The sequence below is a fragment of the Corapipo altera genome, unplaced genomic scaffold (genome assembly GCF_003945725.1).
Source record: "Corapipo altera isolate COAL_440 unplaced genomic scaffold, ASM394572v1 0, whole genome shotgun sequence".
NCBI classification, from domain to species: Eukaryota; Metazoa; Chordata; class Aves; order Passeriformes; family Pipridae; genus Corapipo; species Corapipo altera.
This window is the reverse complement of record NW_020884872.1, coordinates 59691222-59717785: the sequence shown is the minus strand read 5'-3', so window position 1 is coordinate 59717785 and position 26564 is coordinate 59691222. Positions and strand designations below refer to the sequence as shown.

The window sequence follows — 26564 nt, the reverse complement described above, 5'->3', positions numbered from 1 at the left end:
ACAAAAACGTATGTCTAGAATTTAAATTGCAACTTTACCTCAACTACTGCAGCTTACTCTTGAGTCTTACCTAAGGGCAAGCTAAGGGCCTGGGCAGATGCTAAATGAGCTGTTTAAGGATTTACAACCCATCACCTCCAGGACAGTTCATTATCCAAGTAAAACCTGCTTGGCCCAAAACTCCCTTTTGTGCTTCAGGGCACATCCACGTAAACCATCCCTAATGGGATGTGCCACCAAGCCACCGTGGAGGTTACAGATGCTGCCTGCATTTAGGAGCAAAAACGAGCAGCTGGTGTGAGGCTGAGGAACCTTCAGTGTGCACATAAGCTCTGTAAACACAGGGTGTGTGAAGATACCAGGGACAGCATTGAGGTGCTAGTATCCTTCTCCCATCTAGCTAGTAAATACCAGGCTTGTTCACGACAGACAGCGGAACAGGTTCTCCCAAGCCAGTCTCTGTCAGAAAGCAAGCTGCTTTCTTCTCATAGTGGAAATTTCACCCCATCTAGAGATCCCATAAAAGGCAGCAAAAATTAACCCACAAAACTTCCCATTAATTTTTTTATTTCTTTTTTTTCCCTGCCATGTTGCAGCACGTATGGGATCAGTGATTCTGGGTTTCTTCTCTCAGGGCATTATTTTACTTAGCTAGCTATTTCCTAGTAATGTAGTAATAACTATAGTAATAACTTCTAACATCTCTCCCCTCAAATGCACACATTTTAAATTACCATATATCAATAAATGCCATCACAGCTTTTCTGTTTATGAAGCCTGGAAGTACAAATTAACAAAATGCTTCCTAAGTCCACCTGAACACAAGGCACCTGTAAGAGAAGCTCTAAACATTACAAATATCAGGATCTAGATACAAAATGTACCCTTTCTAACCATGTGGCTACAAAACTATTAAACCTTTTCTGCAAATATCCCTACTATTGTGAAACAAAACATTTGCAAGTCCAAGCACTTATCTCGTAGTTTGGCAAAAGTTTTCCAACATTCTTCTTAGTTTCTTCTCCGGAAATTCCTCCATGGTCCATTTTTAAATGGTCTAAATTAATGGCTTTCTATATAAGAATCACAGAATTATAAAGTAGTTTTGGTTGGAAGGGGTCCTTAAAGGTCATCTAGTCTACCCCCCCTACATTGACCAGACACCCCCAACTAGATCAGGTTCCTCAGATTACAGTCCCTTCAGACAAATTAAAACTGTATTTCACTTAGTTGATTCAAAAGCAATTTATTTCTCTGTTGCTTTTAACTGATACTAAAAGAAATATTTTTTCCACAGAAAAAGACCAGCACTTTTTAAAATGCCACAAGCTATCCTGAGCAGTCAAACTTCAGACTACTTCTCAACACAGAAAGTTTCATTTTCATTCATATGCCTAAACCACTATTTTGTAAAGAAAAAAAAACACAAATAGGCACTTCCTCTCTACAGTTCCTTCTTTTCTCTTTTTGAAATAAATAAAAGTTGGTCGGGTTTGTTAAAAAAAAACCAAACAGCAGTAGCACTCTCAGTAGCACATCACCAAGACACCTGGAGTCCTTTCCTGGGCTCACAGAGCCCTCAACAAGCTGGGTCAGAGGCACTGCAAGACAGGGAAGCGAATGTGTGCAGTTTGCCATCCTTTGCCCTCCACGGCATGTAAGCTTCATAATTATTTTCTTGATAGCTAATACTCTCACTTGTATGCTTAGATTACAGGCATCGTGACAAAGCTTGAATAGCTACAAAGAGTAAATAAGTTTAAAGAGACTCTGGAGAGGGAGGAGAATAACAGCACAGAACAGCAAAGTACCAAGGGAACGGGAGTGGATAATGTAAACACCACCTCCAAGGGCAATGTCAGGCAAATTCTGTCTTCAGGAGACAATGTGCAAGCCCTGGTGCCTTCAAGACACAGCCATCATGAAAGCACTTCCTAAGAGGGTCATCTTCTGGTTGGAAAGATAGTCTCCACTAAAAACAAACCATGTCATCGCATCTTTGGGAAACTATTCTCATTAGCTCCAAAATTATGTAGTGCAGCACATGTAACACATACAAAGAGGAGAAAACTAACAGTATCCTTGTCAACTTGCTTTTAACTTGAAATTGAGTCTGGTTGAAAGAGCAAGTTAAACATTAATTTTCTAACAGTAGTCAGCTCTGGGTATCACAAATTGTAACTGTAGTTTCACAATCGTATTTTTCTGCTTCTTTCCCTAGCTGCAACATAAAACTGGACAAACATCAAGTCAGCCAGGAAGTGGAGAACAGCAGAAGTGACTTGACATGAAGATTAGAAAAGCAAGGCAGTTTTCTTCTAACCTGTCAGCTTTATTAACTCTGTCAAAAGATCTCATGAAAAACACAAGTAACTTTACAGGACGATGCAGCATGACAAAACAATATATGCAGTCACAACATACAAACATGTTTCTTTCTCTCAACAGCAAACAACAATTTGAACCAACCAAGCTCACCCCTTTCTTCCAGTTCTGAACTTCAGCGTTGTGTGGGATGACATTTACACCGAGCCCCGCTATGAAGTCAAACCACAACCACCTTTGCAAGGTGAAGCAAAGGTGGAAAGAGCTCACAACTGAAGCGATGAGACCATTAGTACACTAATGGTAAACTTCAAAGAAGTGCAGAACATTCCCCTCAAAATAAAAAATGTACTTGGTATATTCACACAGAAATGTTGACGATGAGTTAAATATAGGGTGTTCTAGAAATAGACTAAAATGTCTAATTATAGAAGCAGACAGTGACATTCAATCCATCTAAAACCAACTCTTTCCCACAGTTTCCAACCTATGCATTTAGTATTCCTAATCCTAGCAAATTATCTTAACTATAATATCCTTTCCCCCAATACAGAGAGAAATATTTTTTACATGCAAATTTAAGAATTGGAGGTTCTTTCCAGGCTAACAAAACTACTATCAGTTTCACATTCAAGCCTGAACCTAGTATAAGTCACACGTGACCCAAGATGAGTGATCTCTTTAAGGACAAATAAATGACCTGAGCTCGAGCCCACCGAAGATAGCTGGTTGGTAGTTAAGGCCCAAAGCACATCAAGGTAAGAATGCATAAAGTTTAGACCCTATCTAATGGGATCCTTTCACAAACACTAATGGAGTGGGAAGCCTTGCCACAGGACGGGCCCATACCGAAGAATAAATCATTTTTATCTCTACCCAATTAATCACATTGGATCAGGAAAGTGAAATTGTCTAGAGCCCTTCACATGGCTGCTGCAGACTTATGATAAGAAAAAGACTTAAAATTGCAATATGTATAGTCTCTGTCAACTAATTTATCTGTGGAGAAACATTTAAGTAAGATTTAAGAAAGCAACATTTAAGTAAGATTTAAGAAAGCAAATAATCTCTAAAAACACATCAGTGGCATTAAAATGATAAGCCTACAATAAATCACTGGCATATGGTAGCAAAGTTTCAGCACTTATGGTGCAGATTGTAACCAAGGCTGGAAAGGTGAACTCCACCTCCTGCCACTCCTGTGCTGAATCACCCCAGCGGGGGAAAGTCCTTGCTCCTCCTCACACACCCAACAAAACTCCAGCAAGTTACCAAAACTGTCAGTGAAAACAACAAAGTCTGCAAGCGAAAGCTGAAAAATTTTTGCTAACACTTGTAAGAAGTGAAAGATGTTTTGGAGATCAAAGCTTCTCCTCTGATACAGAGGGAAATCCTCCACTTTTCTTAAATAGTCTTTCCTACCATCTCACCAAACACAGTCCTACTGTAGTTCCCTCCCTTGGATATGGCTGTGCTGAAAGAGAGAAAAGGGTACACTTATACACCTCATGTATTTGGGGTTTTTAATACATAAAGTGTCCAAAGAGTAACGCACACGACTGAAGAACGAGTTTGCAGCAATACCAAAATATCAGGCTATACCAGGCCAACAACATTCTTCAAATCTGGACATTTACTTCTTTATTTTTCTCATTCAAGTGCCAAGACCACAGACTTGACAATTCTAATATTCAACAGATGAAAAAAGAGCACATTAGAAAACAGACACTTCCGTAAAAGCATGGATTGGAAATAACGTTCAAGCTAACTGCCATCTAAAGATACCACTCCCACGGCTCATCTCTCAACAACCACAAACTCAATCCAAACTGAAAGATTCCTGCCTTAGAGTGTGCGAGGAGGAAATACTATTTCTTTATTTTTGGGGGGGTTTTTTTGAGACAAACACAGGCATACAAATTTAAAAAAACTAACAACGTTTCTCTGTAACTTCAAATCCACTTCTCTGCCTGCTAGAAGATCTGTCCAAGCTGTCATCTCTAAGTCCTGGAGGACTTTCAAATCACTTTTTTCTAGCTCCACCACTGTACTGCAGATGCTTCTGAACAGCATCCGGAAAGCCTGAACATGGCAGCTTCTGCCTTCAAAGAGGAACTACTTCTCCATGAAGCCCTGATCAAGAGAAAGTAGCAGCAGCTATTTACCCTTTAGCACACAAAGAGGTCTGCCCAAGATAAGCATCTGCAGCTTGAGAGCTGACTTAAAAACTCAAGTTTTTAAGGCTGAATGTCTCAACAGGGTCCAATGCAGAAGAAAGAAGGGGAGAAAAGATATAAAGAAAGGGAGGTTCATGTTCCGCTAGTTTCAAGCATGGAACCCTAAGATCTGAAAATAAATATCATGATGAGAAAAAGAAAGATGCAAATACGTTTAAGAATTTTTCAGGAAAAAACTTCTATCACTAACTCAGAACACTTTTTTCCAAGTAGTTCCTCTGTAGTTTTACCAGTTCCTCTTGTGATTTTTCAACGTGAAACAATGCACCAAATAAATCTCCCAAACCCTTGCAAAACTTGGCGCTTTTAGAAAGAAAAAAAGGCAAAAATTAAAATAAAAAGATGGTGGAAACACACTATACCGTAAGATGCAGAAGGCAGATATGGGTGAACACCGGAAAGGCTGAAGACAAGAGACAGCCTCACCCAAAACATGATCATTTACTTCATCGTTGCCACCCTCTCTACCTCCCCTGCAACCAATCACAGTATTAAGCAAGACTCCATTATACTTCTCAGATACAGGCTCCATGCAGTAAATGACCCTGGCAAGCATTCCCCTGTGCACAACAGTTCGAGTGCCCTGTCATTTAACTTTCAGTAAGAAGATACCGAACCTGATTTTTCAAGTGAAAGACTGAAATACAGGGTCCAAAGCTATATACTCAGACAAAACTTTTAAAAAGGAACGTTTCTGTTCAACAAAGAAGGTGGAAACACCGATTCTTTTTCAAAATACTGTGCTAGAGTTCAGAAGTACATAATTAGGAAAATCAAGGTGGTTTTCATCCACCGAAAGTTTAAGAAGCAATTTGACACACCGCAATTACCTCCAGGATTTTCTTCTCCCGTTAAAAGTGCCACTAAGCCCATTTTATAATTGGTCTGCCATGTACACCATCCCCACTGCTTTCGTTTCTTAATCATTTTCAGGAAAAGGTGAGTACCTGCCCACTTAACAACTTAACTCCTACTTTAAGAGGGCACCAGGGCGGCTGCCGCTGAACGAGTCTGTTTCGGCAGAAACAGAACCTCAGTGTAAGGTCGCGGGCGCAGAGGGTGATCTGTCCCTACAATGACAAGCCTGCCATTTTAAAGGCGCTCGGGACCACATCGGGCGAACAGCAGTGGAGCAAAGGTGCTCAAAGCCGCAGCGCTGACAGCCAACACTTAGCCCGAATCGCTCTGTACCGTGCTCTGCTCCAAGCCAACCGGGCCCAGGTAATAGCAGCTTCGGAATAAACAAAATTCGTCTGCTGACCAGTCCGCTGAGCGGTGGCTGGAGGGCTCGGGCCGGCAGCCTGCCTGACACCTCCGCACGCTTCAAAGGCGACAAAACTATAAAACACAACAGAATTACAAACCAGCTGCCACACTCGTGCAGCACGCTGTTCAGAGCAGCAACAGTGGCAGCCGGGGTGCCCTTTGCCCGCAGCAACAGGCTCAGCTTCAGGCAGCTTACCGCGCTGCTGCCCCGAAACGTCCCTTTACTCACGGTCTAGTTTATATTTTGGTTTTTTCCCCCGGTGCTGCGCTTTGCCAGAAGTTCCCTTTTCCCCGCCGTGCTCTTCCGACGGCTGCGGAGCGCTGCCCCGGGCGCGGCCGCACGTCGAGGCGGCAGAGCCGCCGCCACCAGCCCCGGGTCGCCGCGTCCCCCCCGCCCGGCTCTCCCTCCCCGGGGAGCACGTACCGCTCGGCCGCGGGGCCCGCGGCACCGCCCCGGCCTCCCCGCAGCTTCGTGCAGCTAAAATGGCTCCTGTCGAGAGGGGGAAGTGGTGCCCGAGCCCCGGCCGGTGACTCACCGCGGGGCCGGGCGGCTCGGCTCGGAACGACACGACACGCCCCGGGCGGCGGCCGGCGCTCCGCCGGGCCCGGCCCGCAGGTGGCGGCGGCCCCGCTGCGCTGCCCGGCCCGTGCCGGCCGTGGGTGCGGGGAAAAGGGCAGCGCCGCGGCCGGACAGGGGCCGGCGGCGGCCTCGCGACCCGGCTCGGCTTGGCCCGGCTCCCTCGTGTGCGGAGCGTGCCCAGCGCGGCCGGGCCGACCCGCCAGGCTGCCCACACCTCGGATCCTTACGAAACATCCCACCCCGCTCCCCTTCATGAGTAATAATTCACAGAATCAATTAGGTTGGAAAAGACCTCTGAGATCATCGAGTCCAACCTTTGACCCAATACCACCATGTCAACTAGTAGACCACAGCACTATGTGACACGTCCAGTCTTTCCTTAAAACACCTCCAGGGATTGCAACTCCACCATGAAGTGGGCAGCTCATTCCGATATCTAATCACCCTTTCTGTGAAGAAATTCTTCCCTATGTCCAACCTAAACCTGCCCTGGAGCAGCTTAAGACTATGTCCATAGTCTTTACTCTCATTCTAAATTAAATAAACAAACACATTTCTGTGGAACATTTGGTATTTTATACCAATGTCATCTTGCTCACACCGAAGTGGTTATGCTCTGAAAAAAAGCAAAACTCTGGAGGGCCTAAATTGCTCAGGGAAATTTAAAGTGCAGTTCCCAATGGAGCACTGACAGGCAGCCAGTGCCAGAGCCAAGGTTCTCAGCATCCCCAGTAAATTTCTGATATGCTTTTCACGTTCTTTAAACAAACCTCTGTGCCTAATAAACAATACCCTGAAAGCCACCCAGCCCACAGTAGTGTAAAGGCTTGGGATGGGCTCTGCATACACACTGGGCACTCCGAAAGGCCTGACAGACGTGTAATCTTAAAAACATGGCACAGAGGGTGAGGACAGAGTTACTTCCACCTTGTTTTGTGGCATGGGTAAGTGCACACTCTGTTTGCAGGTGGCATGTGCACTGGTTTTCCACAAATTCCCAGAAGGGCAGAGTCCAAAGCAGCATGCCAGCTGTAAGGGAAGGCATGGCACAAGGACCCAAGCCCATGCAGCAGACGAGAGGGTGTAACTGCAGGATAAGAAACTGGGAAGCACGGAAGCAGCAGAGGCAACCTTCCAATGAGCAGGGAAGACCTGAGTAAAAGCCTGAAACTACTTCTAGCAAACACAATGAAATAAATCAAATATGCTTAAGCACAGCTATCATTAACGCTCCCAGTAATAATTAAACAGTAGTCCCACAATAATGTGCTGAGCAAAACTCACTGTTTTATGGACATTAAACATAGCCACTAGTTGGAGATATTAATTATCAAGAAGAAAGTTTTGGGGTTACTTTCAAGTAATTTAGTCCCTAAGATACCTGCATGGCACTTTAAGGCAAAATTAGGTCCCAGTTTGTTGTTTAAAGAGCAACTACCCAAGTATGATTTTATTAGCTGTAGTTTATTATCTTATTTTTGCAGCCTGCTTTAGTGGAAAATCTGGAAAAAGCAGCAGCACATTTTTTATGACTTACTGATTAAAGGTATCAATTACTAAAGTATCTTCACTACAGTTCTTTATCAAAATGTCTTCATTTGTATTTCTCAGGTGAAAAAAGACCACGAGGAAGAAACACTGCATGGTTACTTTAGTCCCTATAAATTTTCCCCGTCTTGCAACAGATGTATATTCCTTCTCTCCAACAACTTAAGACTAATCCAATCTTACACCTAAAAGCATTTTTTCTTGTGCTTTGGAAATCATGGGGCGTGGAGGGAAGAAATCTGACCCAGGTGCACAGCAGTTACAAGGAACTGTAACATTGGCACAGGGAGAGTGCCATTTTAATTATTAAAGAAAGTCTAATAGTTATGTTTTAGAGGGGAAAGAAACAACACAGTCTTATCCAGGCAATCGACTAAATTGAAAAATCATTTAGTAGAGATGTATGAGCACAAGCTATGAAAACATTTTGCTGTTTCTAAGCTAAATATGGAAGCCATATTTTCTTAAAAGCATATGTTAAATGTAAACATATTTAGCAAGAGAGAATGCAGGTGGATGTTCATCCCTGGAACCGCATCAGGTCTCTTGATAATTATAATTTTGGCTTGAAGAATAAGTGACCTTGCCCATTGCTGGGATGAGTATTTCCACAAAACTTAGATCACTGCTTGCCCAAAAGACATAGCTAGACACTGACCAACAGCACAGCTTAAGCCAATTTAAACAGCTTTAGCCCTCTACTCCATCCCAGCCTCATATTCCTCACACTGAGCTACTCCCCCCACTGTTTCCCAGAGCAAATATTTGTGCAGCCGAGCAGCGTGGCAGAGAGTAAAACCCAGCAGCAGAAAAGTTAAGACTGGACAAATAAATAAATAATACATACTACAATTTTCACATTTTCAATGGCTCCAGCTCCCAGAGAAACACATGCCAAATCACACCCCAAGGGGAGCACTGCAGCCAAGCAGGCTTGGGGTAGCAGAGATCTGGATGTAGCTCTCACTTCTGCTGGCCTCAAGCATGACACCACGCAAGCTGCTTCTCTTTTTACACCCTGGTTTGGTAATCACTGCCTTCCTTTGTAACTGGCTTTGAAACCTATAGGTCTGCAAGGATGGGATGGGATGGGATGGGGTGAGACTGGACGCGTCACCAGGAGGCACAGGAGCCGACTACAGCAGCACTCTCGCACAAGGGGCAGCATGAGACTGAAGCCATGTGAGGACAGACCAGAATGATGTGCACTGGAGGTTTCCTGCCCCATGTGAAAGACATACATTTTAGTCTCATAAAAACAAGCCAAGAGGGAGGTTTGTGACTGTGCTCAGCTTTCACTTTTGGATGGGGGGTGGGGAGGAGAAAATATTGTTTTGTATTGAAGGGAACAGAAAAATTAAATTTAAAAGCTCTTTGGTTTTTTTTTTCTGTTATATTCTATACAAGTTCCCGACATGAGAAGCCCTACCAAGCCCCCGTTTATGTGAAACCCCATGGTACCATTCCTAAAGCAGCTTGAGATGCTGTTAACTACTTTCCAGTATTGCCAAGAAGAGATCTCACCACCCTGCTCTCAGCTCAGGCTCATACAATCAACTTGCACAGGCTTGGGGCCTCATCAAAGTCTGCCTCAACACTGGGCAAAAATCTGATTTAAGGAACTTCTGGTTTGCATTTGTTTTTGTAGGATCCCAGTATCTCGAGCTTTGCAAAATATTTAATCTCAGGCATCCCTGTAGGAAGGAAGTTCTAGTAATCCCATTCACAAGCATGGCAGGAAAGAACACCTGAGCAATGGATACACCCAAGATCACACTGTTTGTGTGTGGAAGGACAACACTTGAACCAGCCTTCACCCAAGTCACCAAGAAACACCAGTAGCACTGCTACCACATTTTAATATCATAAATATAATATATGTCTATCACGGCGTTGCTGTCCTGGTACTTTGGGTTTGTGGACCAGCTCCTCCCGCTGTGGTAGGTGCCACATAAAACACAGAGGAACACTATTGTGGGTTTCTAATGCTGCCAGATGCATAATGGCCTAAACATTTAGACATGGAGAAATCGCATCAGGAAATTATAAGGTAACTTACTCCTATCCCCAAGGGAAGTCTCTGCTAGGACATTAGGTACAGAAAAATTCTTGTAACTGTGTTATTTAACAACTTAATCACAAATTCAGACCATACACTTGTGATATTTTTAAGACAACTGTTTCCCATCTACAGATTTACATTTCCAGAGATTTTGGTAAAAAAGCATCTCAAAGAAGAAATGTAGAACTCAGGGTTCTAGGCACCTGGAGTGCAGCCCATGCAGCTATCAGTTATTAATTTGCAGTTTAAAAGTATGGTTCACTGTTGTTTTAGTGCATGCTGAGTACAGGCTGAAAGTAGAGCACAATGATTTGAGAGAAAGCAGTCTACTTTTTCACTGTGCTGGTCTTCTGAACTTGAGTTGAATTGTAGGAAAGGAAAGGTGGTAGCAAACAGAGTGCATCTGAAAAGATCACTACACTTACCAAAAGTTGAGAGGGAAAGTATCCTGGCCATCCTGTGCTTAATTGGAATCCTTCAGATAGTCAATGTCATCTTCTTTCAAATATATAAGGAAGTGTTTCTCAAGCCTGTGGTTGCACAAGCCTCCAGAAATTATGCCTTGGTACCAGAAGGGGCAAAAGAGGTGTCTAAAATTAGATGAATTCAGAACCAAGCACCAGGCAACTTTAACCTCATCCATTATATGCTTTGAACCTTGCCTCCACAGTTTCCTAGTGAGGGCAGATTTGGCAAGGTGGCTGCACAGCAACATCCCACGCAGCTAAAACCCCTGACCTTGTACAGCCTTGCACAAACTCTTCTTGGATCATCTCTAAGGTATTCCTAGGTCACATCCCAGTGATGACAAGCCTTCAGGAAAATCTACTTATATAGTCACTTTTCCTCGCTCTTTCAAGTTCCTTCCTTCCTGCTTTTGTTATAGGTTTGCCTCCGCTGAGAAGTAATGCTCCTTGGTATTTCTGAGAATGGTTTAACATGTGGGTATATTCTCCTTTCTACTGACAAGCAACCTTTACAGGGAAAGAATTGCAAAAATCGAGGTAGTAGATACAGCTCTGACATAGGATAATCTCTGATCTACTCTCATCCAGAAGCTGCAGGCTCCAGCTCCTCTCTGACACTTCTCTGCCAACCCCAACCACACTTTTCTCTTCCCATCCTCTCCTTGCACTAGTTCTGGTCCATGTGGTACCTGTTAAATCTTCCACTGATCTTATTAAATGCATTACAGTGGCAGAAAGCTGACTGGGGTGGGTGGGAAACACTGGCTGCTCTTGAACCAGCTCAGACTGTGATGAGCACTGCCAGCAAAGGACATGGGACCTTCCTCTGTGGGTGGTAGTGAACTACTAGTCTGGGCCACCACTCAGGTAAATTTTCACCCTAAGACTCACATGACTGCACAATAGTCACAAAAAAAAAAAAAAAGGCACATTACTTGGGGGATGCTCCAGACAGAGAGGAAGGACAGGGGTGCTGCTTAACCCACGGCTTTCAGACCTGAGCTAGCTCTTGTTCTGCCCTCCCTCTGCAAGCTACTTCCCCACTTATTTTGGAAAGTGCACTGGAAGTCACTTAACATCCTATAAATACCCCTGCCAGTAGGTATGACAGAAGTCACACTGATAAACCCACAGCTCTAAGGCAATTCATGCAAAGAAATTAAAATAAAGACAGGACAAATTTATATCCTATATTTCTTCTCTCAGTGAGCTTTAAACGGCACAAAAATCATGAAACAAAAATAATTAATGATGATCTGAAAATATTTGCAAAATACATGCAATGTTACCCATTTTTCTCAGATGACAGACAGGAGAAATCATCATGCCTCACCTAACCTTATCATTAACCATAGTCAGACAGGCAGCTAAGACTCCTGTATCCTGAAATCCAACTCACTAATAATTTGCTACTCTCCAGTTCTTCATTCAAAGTCACTAAACTGGCCAACAAAAAGGCCAACATTCCTTACATCTTTGACTGTCATTTCTAGACTCTGTTGCAGCATGGACCCTACAACAAATAAGGCGACTAATCAGAAGGAAATGAACAGAGAAATTTTTTGTATACCAACACATGGGTAACTCTATCTGAATTTATTTTTTTAATCTAGAAGACCTTAATGCTTGAAAAGGCAGAAACCATTTCTGAAACAAGGCAGAAGATAGTATTGCTCTAATTAAGGTCCAAGTATAGCTTTGCACTGTAAAGGCAACACTGTTTTATGTACAGAACACTTCACTATAACATACTTGCAACAAAACAAAGTTAATATGAACTCATTTTTATATGGTAATATTTACTGAATATCCCATGAGAACCAGTTAAGGGCATAGCAATATCATGTTTTTATCCCAAATTCTCACGCAGTACATGTGCCAGCCCTGAAAATTCCTTTAAAATAATATACAATAATATACAAGGCTATGCAAGCCTGACTGCAGTAAGATTACTCTAGATCCTTAACTTTACAAAGGAAATGATCACTTGGGTGTACATCTGGTTTGAAAGACTAGTATTAGGTTGCCTATCTATTTCTACAGATTTGCACTGAAAAAAAAGCTTTTAAGAATATATAGATTTCCCGCTATTGTGCAACAAAGACACATAGGTGAGGGGATAGAAGGCATGAAGTAAAATTGATAAATACTGCTAAAATTCAAAAACACACAAAAGAAAGGTTTAGATTTTCCAAGAGTAAGAAACAATCTTTCCATAAAGAAAGTCAGTTTTGATTCTTGAAGCAGAACAACACTGAACATAATCCCACAAGCTTCAGATCTCCCACTAGTATACTCCTTCTGTGTATGGCAGTGTTGCATTAACAGGATGGTTTTATTTGCTCTGGAGTCCTTGCAAGGATAGTTTTTAAGAATAAAAGCTCAATTTGAAACTATTAAAGATGTTACTACACCAGTAGTCATAAACTTAGCCTTTGCTCTTTTCCTTTCTTACACACACACACAGAAAAATCCAGAACCATTTGTAAACATGTTGTTCTGTGTTTTTTCTTTTTGATGTCGGAACGTTGTAATCCCCGATACAAGAGAGAAAAAAAAATCAGGCATATGAATGACGATAAATATATACCAAGTGAAACTATGTTGTAAATACACCCAGAAGGAAGATAAAACCAAGTATTGGGTGGGTTTTATATGGTCAGTGGTTTCTTAACTGGGACACTTTTTAGCCGACTGAGGAAGCCTCATTAAAAAGCTGTAACTGTATTTTTTCCTCTTCTCATTTTGTGAGTCACTCATTACATTTTTGGATGTTGCAACATATTCATGAATAATAAACAGATACTGGGAAGAAGAAGAAAAAAAACCAACAGTGTTCACACTGGATTTTTTTAATATCTGCATTTTTAAATCAAATACAGATAAAAATACAGTATAAAAATCAAGAATGAAGCTGAGATTTGTAGAAGTTTATATGCAAGAAATGCTATTAATCACAGACAAAGTATTTGGTACACCCAGAGAGAAGCACACAGACACGCCAAAGTTAGAGCACGGTTGTGTTAGTGTTGCTGTTATTGTTTGGCCTTTATACTGAGCTAGAGGAGAGGGAAGGGGGGAGGGATCATAATGTTCCCCATCAAACCCTCTCCTGAGAGAGAACAGCCAGGCACCGCCCTTAGCTAGACAGTTCTGGACCCAAAGCTGCACTTCTGCAGCTGCCTCTTTCTTTTTTTTTTTTTTTTTAAATACTTTTCTTTTAAAGACTAGAGAGTTAGGTTGCGGAGGCTGTGCAGTCCCAAAAAGTCAGCCATGCTACAGGAAATTATTGTTGATATCTTAAAGAAGTACCAGGGAATTATTTATTCACATTTGTGTTTTAGACAATAACAAAAAGAGCTTCCAGTATTTGCACATGTTGGTGTGGTTGCTGCAAGGTTTTCCACTGCTCCAGTCAGATGAAAAACTGTTTGCTTCTATTCCCATTTTTGTTATCCTTTCAATCCTACCACTCTATGCAGGCCACACTGGCTACCTCACACACTTGTGCTGAGACTCCCTATATGGTTGCAGACCAAATACATGGAATTAAAGGAAATCCAGATAAACATCGTTTTTAGAAAAATGTTGAGCTAGAGTTCCACAAATATTTTAGATGCTTACGAGAATGCAACAGGGTATTTTTCTGCACTACTCAGGATGTGAACACAAAGAGAAGGAAAGCATGTTTATTACTGCTCTTCCAGTTGCTCTAATTAATGGAAAAAGATAAAAGTGGTAATTTGAAGAGGCAGGAGAAAGAAAATAAATTGTGCAAAAAAGTAAGCTCATCTGAATGAATCAATTTTTCATTGCAACTCACTCAGGTAGAGACCTGGCTATTAAAGAACAGTTAGCTAGAAACACAACCCGGTTACTTGCTTGTTCAGGAAATAATACTTTAAGTAACAGGCTTACCTATCCAAATACATGCTACATTAACCAATTGGTGAATACATAAATCATGGAGAAGAGAGAAAAAATAAAAACCATAGGACACAAAAAGGAGGGGTATTGGGGAGGTTGGCACTGCAGGGAAGGTGAACTGGCTGCTGGAAGGCCAACATTTTGATCTCTCAACCACATTTTGAGTTGCAAAAACAGCAGCTTCCATCTCTATGCTCATCTTCAGCCAGACAAGCAGTCCTACCAGCAAATCCTGTAAGATTAAAATACTGTGGGTCACTCCAAGAAACCAACCCATCACCTCTGCTATTGTCACTTGCCCATAAAAGTGAGGTACAGTAGTCAAACATATCCTAGAAGATTTCACTGAACGCAGGCAAGGAACTTTGGTTCCAGAGAATTGGTGCTACTGTGATGTGTTTTCCAAAAGCCTCTCAGGAATCATCTTTCTTGGTTTTGTGGTTTAGGTAGCCCAAAACCAAAACTGGGAACCAGAGGCTAAGAAAACAAGAAGACGTTATGGCAGGCAGGGTTTCACAGATGTGATTTTCCTCCTGCTTTCTACTAAGAGAGGTCATTCTGTTATTAATGGAAGGAGCTCTATTATCCTCAAGTAACCTGTCATGGAGACTCCATTCAAAGTACTATATTATGTTTATTATTTCAGTCTAATATTGTCCACTTAGCATTTCATTATAAATGTTTAACCCTATAATCAGTTTTGTCCTGCATATACTGAGGGTCCATCAGCTTTAAAGATATGTGTGCTCTGGAAAACATCCCACTGCAGTGGACTGATTTCATATCCCTCTACCATCAATGGACAGATACCTAATTTGAGGAAGTGCTCACATTCTAGGATGGCAGCCTAAATTCAGAGTGTTTCATCCACTGCTTCTCTGTAACTAATTTCATTTCTTGAACTTTTCCTTTTAATGCTCCCCCATTTTAGCAAGATGCATTAGAAATGTTTTCCAGCTTTCAATATCAGACAAAAATATACCACTTGTGACTGTGGTCACAGAAGCCTTCCTGTGTGAGTAACTGAAGAGTAACATCAAACTAATTTAATTTCAGTATTCAGAATAACAATAATTAAAACAACTTTCCTTAAGACAGCAGTCAATGAGCTCACTCAGGAAGGGGACAGAGTAAAGAAAATTACTTTTTTGGTTTTTTTCCATTAATTGTCCTCATCCTCGGGCCTGTTGGTTTTAGGATATGATCCCTTGCTGCTTTGCACAAGCTAGGAGCAGCTTACTCCCTGCTACTCTGTTTTATGAGAAAATGGAACTCCTCTGCCCTAAACAAGCACCATTTAATTATTTTATTGCTAGTCATTACTTGCATGCAGCAGGTTGTCGCTTCCCCAGAAGATCCAGAATAATCTACCCAAGGTATCCTGTGGTTCCAGGTGATTATAACAGGGTTAGATACATTATTTCTACTTACTTTCTGAAAATATACTAATTTCCCTTAAATACGAAAATATAATAAATTCCCCCTTTCTAGTCAAGTATATTACATTATCCAGTGAATGTTTTCAAAGCTACACAAGTATATCATTTGTGCACCATTGGGGCAAAAGTCAGATCTGGAGGTATAGGAATTTTGCAGCAAAATTACACAGCACATTGAAAAAATTCACTCGCAGCATTAAATGCTACAAAAACTAGCAACTAGCAACACCAGATAGCAAACAAGAAAAATGCTACTTGCATCATCAGAAAATGCACATTCGCACTTTTGTTGAAATGGCAGCTGGATACTATGCAGGGAGAAAACAGAGGAGAGAACACCACGCTTTGGGTACAAATCATCAGGTACAATGCCCAAGGAACAATTCACATTTATAGGCAGAAAAGAGCAGGCTGAAGATCTGATCTGAAGATCTGCAGGCCAGAGTTAATACAGCACAGAAGTGTTAATCTACACTGACAAAACAAAACAGAGAAATGGGGAAAACTGCATATAATTATTCAGTAGTTGTGCTGACACTCTTTAATTTTAAAACCACTGCCCCTTGACCTGCCACTGTCTGCCCGCACAAAAAGTCCCTCTCCCTCATTTTTATAAGCCCCCTTAAGGTACTGGGAAGCCATGATAAGATCTCCTTGGAGCTTTCTCTTCTCCCAGCTCTCTCAGCCTGTCTTCGTAGGAGAGGTGCCCCAGCCCTCTGATCTTTTTTGGGACCCTCCTCTGGACCTGCTCTAACAGGTCCACGTCTTTCTTTTGCTGAGGACCCCAGAGCTGGATGCAGCACTCCAGGTGGGATCTCGCACAGAGGGGAAGAATCATCTACTCTGAACACATTCATACACACAATTTCTTGCACTGAGCAGAGCAGAAACACACTTCTGCTAGCTGTGCTTGCACAAGACCCGAGAAGATGACTACTCATCATCCATTTATTTTCACTTTTATTAAACACCAAAGACCTGAAATCCTCTGGAAAACAAAATCACTACTGAGATAAAATAGAGCTGGTGGCAGGGAGCTAATTCATATACTCTTTTTTCCCACGTCCCTGATGGGGCCTTATTGCCTCACTTTCCCCATAACTTTCTGCTTGGATCTGATCACTGGCACCAACGCCCAGCTAACAACAGCACGTGACTCCCCACAGAGTTGCTCAGGGCTTTCTGTACCTTCTTCCTTATTCGTAAAGCACAACAAAGTAAGCCCAGACTTAAAGGAACTGTCTAAAAGCAATTGGAAGATCTTGAGTTCTTGGTCACATCCAACCGGAAAAGCTCTGGCGCTTCACTGATGGCTACTGTTCACTTAGAAAATCTGATCATTAATTAGCTGAAAAAACTGCCTGTCAACAATTTTTGCTCTCCATCTCCTCAAAACACAATGTTCAAAGAACAAGGAAAAAAAAATTTAAGCTGTGAATACAGATAACTGCTCCTCAATATTATTTGGTAGCAGCGTTCAGATTTCAGTCCATTGGTAGCAGCATCGGATTTGAGTCCATTTTCCTCACATTTAGTAAAATGTAACACTTTGTTTTTAAAAAGGTAACAAAAAAAATCCTTCACTAAACAAATGTCCACTAAGTTGGATGAGAGAAATGCAAATTTCTCACTACAGGTAATGAATTAAACTCAACATCCTGCTGTAGGCACTAACCCACTCCCCTCCCAAAAGAGCAAAATAATGATAAAAGTATCATTAAAGTAAATTTAATCTTAAAGACATGAAAACTATTTAACATAACAGATGTGTCCTGGAAAATTTTCACAACAGGTCATTTGCAAAGAATATAATAGTATATTTCTGTCTCTCACCATCATAGCTGTAGTATATTTATGGTCAAAAGCCAGTTCACTCATTCATCAAAATATTACATCTGTAATGGTTGTAATGGTAACAGTTGAAAGCTGAATTTGAAAAATTGTTCATAATACTTTTACAAATCCTAAAGACCAAATCTGTTAACCCATAAAATTAATTCAAGTAGGAAAACCTAAAAGAAACATTTAGGTTTGTTTTGGGTGGCTCAAGATGAAGATTTCATTTGAAAAGTCATCCAATGAAAGACAGATGCACAGAGCACATGGATATGCAAATATGTAAGAAAAGAGCTCAGCACAACCTCAGTGGAGGTAAGCAGGTGCTGGGGGACCTGTTCTCTGCACAAAATTACGTGGTGGTATAATTTCCCTCTACAAGAAGGAAACATAAAAGTAAAATGCTGGCACAAGTCTGCCAGCACAAGGCTGGAGAAAGCCTTACAGTTCTACAGATCCCAGACACATCTCATTTCTAACATCTCCACTAACACATCACTAATTTCCTCAACACTTCCCCCAGCAGCTTCTCAGTTCAGTCACCAGTACCTGCCACAGCTTTGCCACCTATGCTTCTCAGTCCATTTTGAGGGAAATAAATCTATTATTTTAACCAGGTAAGGTAAGCAAAATAATTTTGGTAGAAACAGAAGGGTTCCTGTGTTCAGCTGGCAGGTTGGGGGGCAGTAAATGCAGGCAGAAGAGGAATGACAAGCTGCTGGGGAGCAAGTGATGAAGAAGACGGCAACCATCACAGCTATGGACTATGCTCTAGAGATTCATTGTTCCTTAGACAACACATTACTATTATAACATAATTGGATGTTGGATTCAAAAACAAGAAGGCTGGATCAGTTAGTATTCCTACAGCAGTACACGAACACTAACTACTGTCACCATCCTTTTTCTGACTAGTCTCACTGTCCTCTTAGCCACAATACCACTTGTCCTGTCATTTATCTTAAAAAACACCAAATCCCACGATGCAGGGTAGCATAACCTACTCAACTCTTCAGCAGTTTCAAGTGGTGACAAAGTCTGCTCTTTCAGTTTCCCTCAAAACAAACATATCTGCTGTAATTCTCTTGATAAATGTCAGACCTTGAAAACAACAGACTGCGATTTCTCCTTGAACTTCTCTTAACAAAATTAAACAGCACAGAACAGATGCCAGGATGCTGTTCAATTCCACCTTTGCCTGAAAAAGGCCTCTGAAGGTCTGCAACAAGTTGCAGAATCCTACAACTTTCCACCAGCAGTTCCACTGCTCCACCACCAGCTCATGCCCCTTCCCCAAAGAGCCCAAACACACCCCAAAAGCAATTAAATTAATTCTGGGGAGTGGCAAAATTACATCTTCAGTGGCCACAGATGTGCTGGATTAGGGACCACATGGAAAGTTTGTACATACACAGCAGGTACAGAGTAATACACTCAATAAAAACACCTAACTCTTCACTATCCTGATTATAGTTACATTTGGCAGTGGTGAAGGAGAAACCAAACCTGACAAACATAACAGTCTTACTACTATTTCCAGCCTTTGTTAATTTGGTTGTCTGGGTGCATAACTGTCACACACACACAATTTGTGCTATTAAGCATACAAACAGTAAGCAATATAGCTCAACCATTTAATAGTATTATGTTCAAATTCAATATGCCCCTAAAAGGGATGTTAGCCACTTAACAATGCTGAAAACTTTAATCTCAGCCTCAAACATTGTTTCACCTCACAGCCAGGAAGGGACTCAAACTCACTAAATATTACAAACACAGTAAAATGTCACAAAGTGGCAAACTGTAACTCATGACTGCAAACCAAGTTTTATCCAACTACTGAAATATCAAAATAGAATTCAAAACTTACTGTTGGTTCTTTGATTTTGCCGCTTTTTGAGAAGAAATTTATTAAATAATCTAACTAGAGCCCTTAAAAACTGAAAAGATCCAATCTGATTTGTACTTCATTATCAAGTTGGATCCTGTATGTCCTCGAAATCAATAGTGCATTATCACTAACTCCAATGCATGTAGCAACAGGCATATGGGCCAAACCCTTGAAGGCTGTACTGTCTTTTTCTCAAACATGCACATCTCAGTAGGGCAGATGAGGAAAGTGTATTTAAAAATCATGTTTGAGAGCGGTGCTTTAGTGCTTATGTATTTCCAAGTCAGCAGAAACACTCGTGTTTTCAAGATCCTGATTTACAAGAACTTGGTCTCAACTTCCAGTTTTCCTCAACAAGAAAACTTACAGTAAACTCATCTTATATAAAAAAATGCAATTCGTTACCTTAAAACATTCCTAGGATATTTCAAAGTGTAGATCAAAAAGCCAAATCAAAACCACTGTGTGAAATACTGAACATCAGAATTTTGATACTATTTACCCTAGAGTAGGTGCAATAAAATAAATTTTCTACAGAAAGAAATACTTCTACACTTAGAGTATATTTGTTCTAGTTCAGCTGCCAAAGGAAAAAATGTGTCTGTTTGTTATATTAAAAAGAATGAACTATGGAATTATAAAACATCATCTCATAGCCATCTAGGCTGAAGTGCAATTCCCAGGCCAAATTAAACCTTCAGCTTTACTGCGAAGCTGCCTGAAAAGGAGAATTGCAGGTAATGCTTCAACTCGATTCAAGCAATCAGTCATGTTTCAAGTTACAAAATGATTTCACCACCATAACTTTTGTTTTAGTGACTGCTGGGGGTACTAAGCTGCCAAGCCATACACACACATTCTGTCTCTGTCCGCTTGTACAGGAGATCTGGCAGCAGGAGGGGTGTGCCTGAAGGACAGAGAGGTGGTTAAGGGGAGAGCACTGAGCAGCTGACCTCTGAACAGTGAGCAACATCCTTGCCTGTTTAATGGCAGGGAAAATTTTTTCAGCCCTGAATATAACTGTCAGCATCCTGAACAAAGAAAGATGAAACACCAACCTGGGAATACAAGGGGACTCTGTAAATAAGGATCCGATATTCTGTCTCCAGCTGCCACCAGATATTGAAGCTCTGGAGGAAAGTACACAATAATTAATCATAATCCCAGAAGTCAAATTAGGCACCAAGAAAAAATGGTCCTCCTGACCCAAGAGAAAACCATTCAGGTTCTGAAGCATATTTTATTCTAATTTTGCCAAAGTAGCAACACGTGCTACAATACACAGAAGGCACTGCAAATAATCTTGGGTTTTCAATCTAGGGAAGAATGCAGGTGAATGGAGCACAGTTCTTCCCCTTTCCACGCACACTGGAAATGTCCTCCACCAAAGCACGCCAAAGCACATCTTCAAGAAGAAAACCCCATCTCACTTTAAACACTCCCAGCAACAGCAAATCCACTACAATGCTTTACTGTCCTCATGGCTACTTACTATTTCAAGGTACAACATACCTAACTTCATCTCTCGGACACTGGATGGTCAAGTAAATATCATGTATTTTCCTTACACAAGTGTATGATATATACAGGCATCATTTCCTCTCTCAGATGTACAATCTAAAATTGTGAAAACTGGTCTCCAAACACTGGATCACTTTTGTCACTTTACTCTTACTAATATTTCACATCCTTTCTCACGTGAGAGCAGCAAAACCAGACATGGAATTCCTGTGATCTTACTAATGCCACGTACTTTTCTACTTCTGTGCAATATTTATATTGCTATACAGCCAAGGGCTACACTGCAGTTGCAAAACTGCAATGAAAATTCCTGTTGAGATGATTGTCCGCACAAATTCTTAAATCTTCTTTTAAATTACCAGTTTGAAGACAGTCGACTATCCTGCTGGTGTAAGCACAGTCCTGCTTCCTTTGTATGTGGCTGCATGAAAAATGCCTTCTGATGGATACTGAACATTTAAAAAAATTATTTGGAGTACACCATGCTAATAACTTGCTCCGTATGTGCACAAACCTGTATGTAATGTACTGGTAACAACGTGGTATCATCACAAAAGCTGTGAATATATTGATATTAACCAGCTTTACACCAAGATCCAGCCCCTGGGGAACCCTACAAGAAACAGCTGCACTCCCATAGAAAAAAGGCACGCTGTTACGTCCCGCCCCAGGAAAAAGGGGGCAGAGGGGGTAACCCAGGTTTTATCAATAATTCCTTTGGGGTGGATTAAAGCGAAACGACACTAAATAATCGGTGTTTGAAAACATATATTGACGAGATTTATTTTAACAATTCTGTATTAACAGGCATGCTAGCAGTTTGGGTGCTGTCATACAACAATGTGACACAGAGATAACCTTTGGGGAGGGAAAGAAAATGCATAGGGGAGAGAAAGGCATGATAAGAGCAAGGGAGAGTAAGGGAAAGAAAAGCTGAGAGTGGACAGATGTATATAGTCACCGCCCACGGGGTCCAGCGATGCTTCCATGTCTGTCAGTTGAAGTGGTGGCCTTGATCTGCTGGGGGTGAAGGGGGGAAGCCCCCATACTCTAAGAAGTTATGAGTTATTATATCACGGGTCATGCCTCGAGCCTCCAACAACTCCTGGGTCTGTGCTGAGTTTTTTTTGTGTCTCGCCCGGTTCCCGCCTTTAGGGAGGGAGGGGCCTGATTGCTCATCAGATGTATCAACAGTCAAAAGCCTGCGAGCTCGGCTTCTTGCCTTTTCAGGGCTTCACACCTTCAGCACTGGAGGGAGGGAGGGGCCCGACTGCTCATCAGAGGTATCATGCAAGTCAAAAGCCTGCATAAGTCTCCTAGAATGCATAAATCATTAACCATTTCAGTCTCTGACACACGCCTAAATTCTTCTCTAAACTAAGAAGGATTTATGAAGCAACTTTGCCAATGTTTGTGGTATTTATTCCACAGTGACTCCATGGCACTGTTTTAAACTCACACTTCACTGCAGATTTAATAGATATATCAGGGACACAATATAGGGTGAGTCTGCTACAATAGAACAGTTGATGAATAGCTTAGGAATTTGGGAGATGTGGTTTTTTACAATTCAAAACACTGGGAAGCAACTTGCTCTAGTTCTACTATAAACTGGTCTTTAACAATCACTAAGTCATTTTGAAAGATTCAGAATGAGTAAGCCCTGGCTTGTCATTTATTTCAGAGGCGCCATTTTAAAGTTTTTAATTTTTCAGCCCGGAAAACAACAATAAATAATGTGAGTAAGGGAAGGCATTCATACCATTAACCAAAGAGGTTTAGGTTCCATTCTCTAATTAAAAAAAAAAAAAATGAAAAAATCAGAATCAACTGGCTGACAGTGGATCAGGTAACCTATCAAATAATATCGTAATTCAGCACTGTATTTCCATGTACATAAACATATACACAGTATTGATGAAGGTTGTAGCATTGCCTGTTAGGCAGTGTTGAACACTTCCAATGCAGTATGCTGCTTCCAGCTGCTTGTAACTTGGCCAGACTTTGACTGTTTGGGTTGAAATTTTCCAAGCTGAATGTCTGCCTCAGGCTAAATTTTGTTCCATGTGCTGTAAAGGTTACCTCTGAGTGAGGGGTGCAGAAAGAGGCAGACTGTGATTACAAGAACTCAGCTGAAACACTTGAGCTGTTTTCAGAACAAGAACAGGGAAAATGCTATATGTTCAATGTATCTCTGGCAAACTTTAAAGGCTGTAGCACCTTTCCAGTTCCTGGTGACAGATCTGACATGAGGGGTGGGGCCCATATATTGCTGCCCCCATGAAAAGTCCACCTGCATTTGGTCAAACATACAGAGACAAATCGCACTGTGTGCATTTTCCATAGGTGTTTGCTAGGCCATGTTCACATTCTTCTCAAATCCTCATGCTGATCAGACAATGTAGGCCTTCCCCACAGCCATAAGCAACTTCTCCCCCAAAGCTGGTGCAGGACAAGGCTGCAGCTGAAAGGGAAGAGCAGGAGGCTCCAGGCTTTCCACATCAGGGCTGGTGGAGGCCACAACAGCACCAGGTATTTGAGACACGAGCAAGTACAGCAACACAGACCACAGCCACGACCTATCACCAGCAGAGTCCTGGGTGTTACACTAGAAATCCAGCTGACAAAGGATGGTGACACACACACACTACCCTAAGCTGCCTATCTGCTTTTTGGCACTTTTCCTAAGGGAAAGAAAACGTAGGAAATTACAGAACGCAGTATTAAAAATGTGACAAAGACAGGAGAATTTGGGAATTATTAGAATTAAGTGGTCTACGGTAACTAAAAATGTCTCCTAGTGCTAATACGCATGGAGATCAATCTCTAATTGCAACTGACCTGGTCACATTTTTTTCCCCACTGAAGCTTTGAGATAATTAACAGACAAATTCCTCTTTTTACCCTTGTTCTCTAGAGCATCACCACACATTTCAAATCCCAGAGGAAATTATTTCTTCTCTCTCAGGTTCTTTTATGGGTCTCATAACCACAATGATCTGTAAGATAAAGGATACTGCTATCCATGTTTTTTTAATATGGGAAATTAAGATACGAAAAGATTAAAGCAAAAAGTTACAGACATGGAGCGAGCAATTCTGATACTCAAAACTTGTATTTTAAACACACTTAGACCTACAAACATCTTCTATATGTCAAGAGCAAACAGCCGCTCACTTCTGTTCCAGATGGATAAGTTCAGCATAACTGTGAAGCAGATCCCAGGGACTTAGGCCAGGTTCCGAGAAAATCCAACAGCATATGGGTGAAAACCTTCATATTGAAATCCTTTGGCAAAGGCAAGGGTGGCAAAATCCAAATCTCCAGCTGTCTCAGGCATGAAGCTGCATCTCCCTCCGCATATAATTGTTTGCCTCATTCATGTTACCTGCTCTCACTGCTGCCCAGCCAGAGAGCCGCTACACCTTGGAGGTTCACCTCTGGTCCATCACCCAAGCCAGCCAGGAAGGACGTGGTGTATCCCGTCACAACCAACACCATCATCGTGCGCAGGCCCGCGGCAGCCAGATGAGCCTGGCTTTTTTACAGTTCCTGAGTACTTCCCTTTGCAAACTTAGCACAGACGAGGTAGGGCTGGGCAGGGCAGGGCGGAGAGGTAGTAAATGTATAGAATAGTGTATAGAGATCAGCGACATCCACTGGGTGGCAGACGTTTCACGTCCAGAGACATACATATACAGAGGTATACAAACGCAAGCTCCTAAATACTGGGCTTGTTCCCTGTCTCAGAAGCAGCAACTGAACAGGCAGGGTAAAAAAAAAAAAAAAATTAAATTAAAAATCCCACAGAGCAAGGTTAACATATTCTGCCTCCATTTTAACACCAGCTTCTTGTCCACAGTGCTGAGGCATTGGAACTGTTCTGGCACTCAAGGGCCAGGGTTGTGCAGACTCATGGTGCCCCACATCCCTTCTGTAGGTGGGTACCCTCATGCAAGGCCACAGGGACCTTGTGAGTCTTCAGAGTCTCTGCTGCCCTAATTAACGAGTAATGCCTACAGAGGCCAAACCTCTCAACTCTTCCTCAATTTAACAAACTCCGGGGGGGGGGGGAAGAGGGAGGAATTGTTTTGGACTAAGAGCTGTAAATGTGTCCACGTGTGTAAGCAGCTAAGTTTTAAAGTTCAAAGAAACGTAAAAAGCTAGTATTTTCCATGTATTTCCACTTAGCATCTAAACAGAACCATTTCAGAAGTTGCTTAGATGTTTCTGCAGAAGAGGCTGCGAAACAAATTTCAACCCAGTGCATATTTTTATAACCAAGCTGTAAACTACATAAAAACTACACTTATAATGGAAATGCTGACAAATGCATAACTCCTGCAGCTAGCTATGACAGTCTGACCACAAGCCCTCCTTCAGGAAAAAGCAACGTTACCTCCCCACCTCCTTTTGCAGGCAGCTCGACAGCAAGCTGGGGTGGAGGGTGGTATGTACAGGTACCTCTGCCTTATCCTTGTACGATGGATCGAGGCAACTTCTTACGACCCGTGTTTCCCACATGTTGAATGAGCCACCTCCTGTTTTCGCCATAAACAACCGGAGGGCCTCTTACAGCCATGACTCACTCCGCAGGCTTCTCCTCCACCCCTGTGCGTGACTGTAGCAAACAGGCTGCCAGCTGCAGCCGGTGAATTAACAGGACTTTTTTCGCAGAACCGTGGGGAGATCAGTCACACAGGGCGGGGGGCGCGGAGGTGGTGGTGTGGAATACCAGCCCGGGGTGAGTTGTATTTGGGGGGGAAGCAGCAGAGGAGGCGACCCGGGGCCAGCGTCTCGGGGACGCCCGTGCGCGACCGTGTCGTCCCCGTCCCCCCGCCCCGGGACGGCGCCTCTTGGCTCCCCCCCCCGCCCCCCTTCCCCGCCGCGGCTGCCCCACGACGGCCGGGAGGGAGGGAGATAGGGCGGGGAGGGAGATAGGCAGGGAGAGAAGGAGGGAGGGTAGGGCGGCGGCGCCGGGGTCAGCGGGGAGAAGGGGGAGGCGAAGCCGTCACGCAGCGACAGCCCTCCCGACACACGCGCCGCCGAACTCCCAGAAAGTTGGCAGGGACGTCCTGCGGGACCGGGTTCCGCCGGCCGCCACACAAGGGCGCGCACCGTCGCCCGGCTGGGGCCCGCCGCCTCCCAAGTCCCTCCGCACCCCATCACCGCCCCTCTGCTTCCCACACCTCCCATCTCCCGCGGGCACGGCGGGGCAGGGACAGCGCGGTACGGGACGCTGCCTCTGGCGGGGCTCGAACCCATGGCCCGCGGTGGCTCTCCCCGCCGCGGGGGAAAGGGCAGAGCCTCCCCGCCCCCCCGAGCGCGGGACTCGAGCGGCACTCACCGAGCGGCGGCAGCTCCCGCTCCCTATCCGAGCGGCTCCCGCTGAGCGCTCGCCGCTCCAGGGGTGAGGGAGGAGGAGCGGGCGAGGGCAGGAGGTGGGGAAGGGCGGGGGAGGAGAG

The 26564-nt window shown here is 42.9% G+C and overlaps 1 protein-coding gene across 6 annotated transcripts in view; it reads right to left on the bottom strand.

Annotated features, from left to right (window-relative positions):
- ELF1 (E74 like ETS transcription factor 1) overlaps positions 1–26549 on the bottom strand; it is an 85798-nt gene extending 59249 nt beyond the window's left edge. Inside the window, exons 1-3 of one of the 6 annotated variants that reach the window (XM_027649910.1) lie at positions 26447–26549; positions 20637–20708; positions 10444–10579 (exon numbers count right to left, since the gene is read on the bottom strand). The gene's annotated coding sequence lies outside the window, so the exon portion shown is untranslated. Of the gene's footprint in view, positions 1–6057; positions 6153–6252; positions 6445–10443; positions 10580–20636; positions 20709–25563; positions 25629–26446 lie in introns of those variants that run through there. The other 5 variants (XM_027649927.1, XM_027649900.1, XM_027649946.1 and 2 more) reach the window with 5 other exon arrangements.
- Positions 26550–26564: the final 15 nt, after the last annotated feature.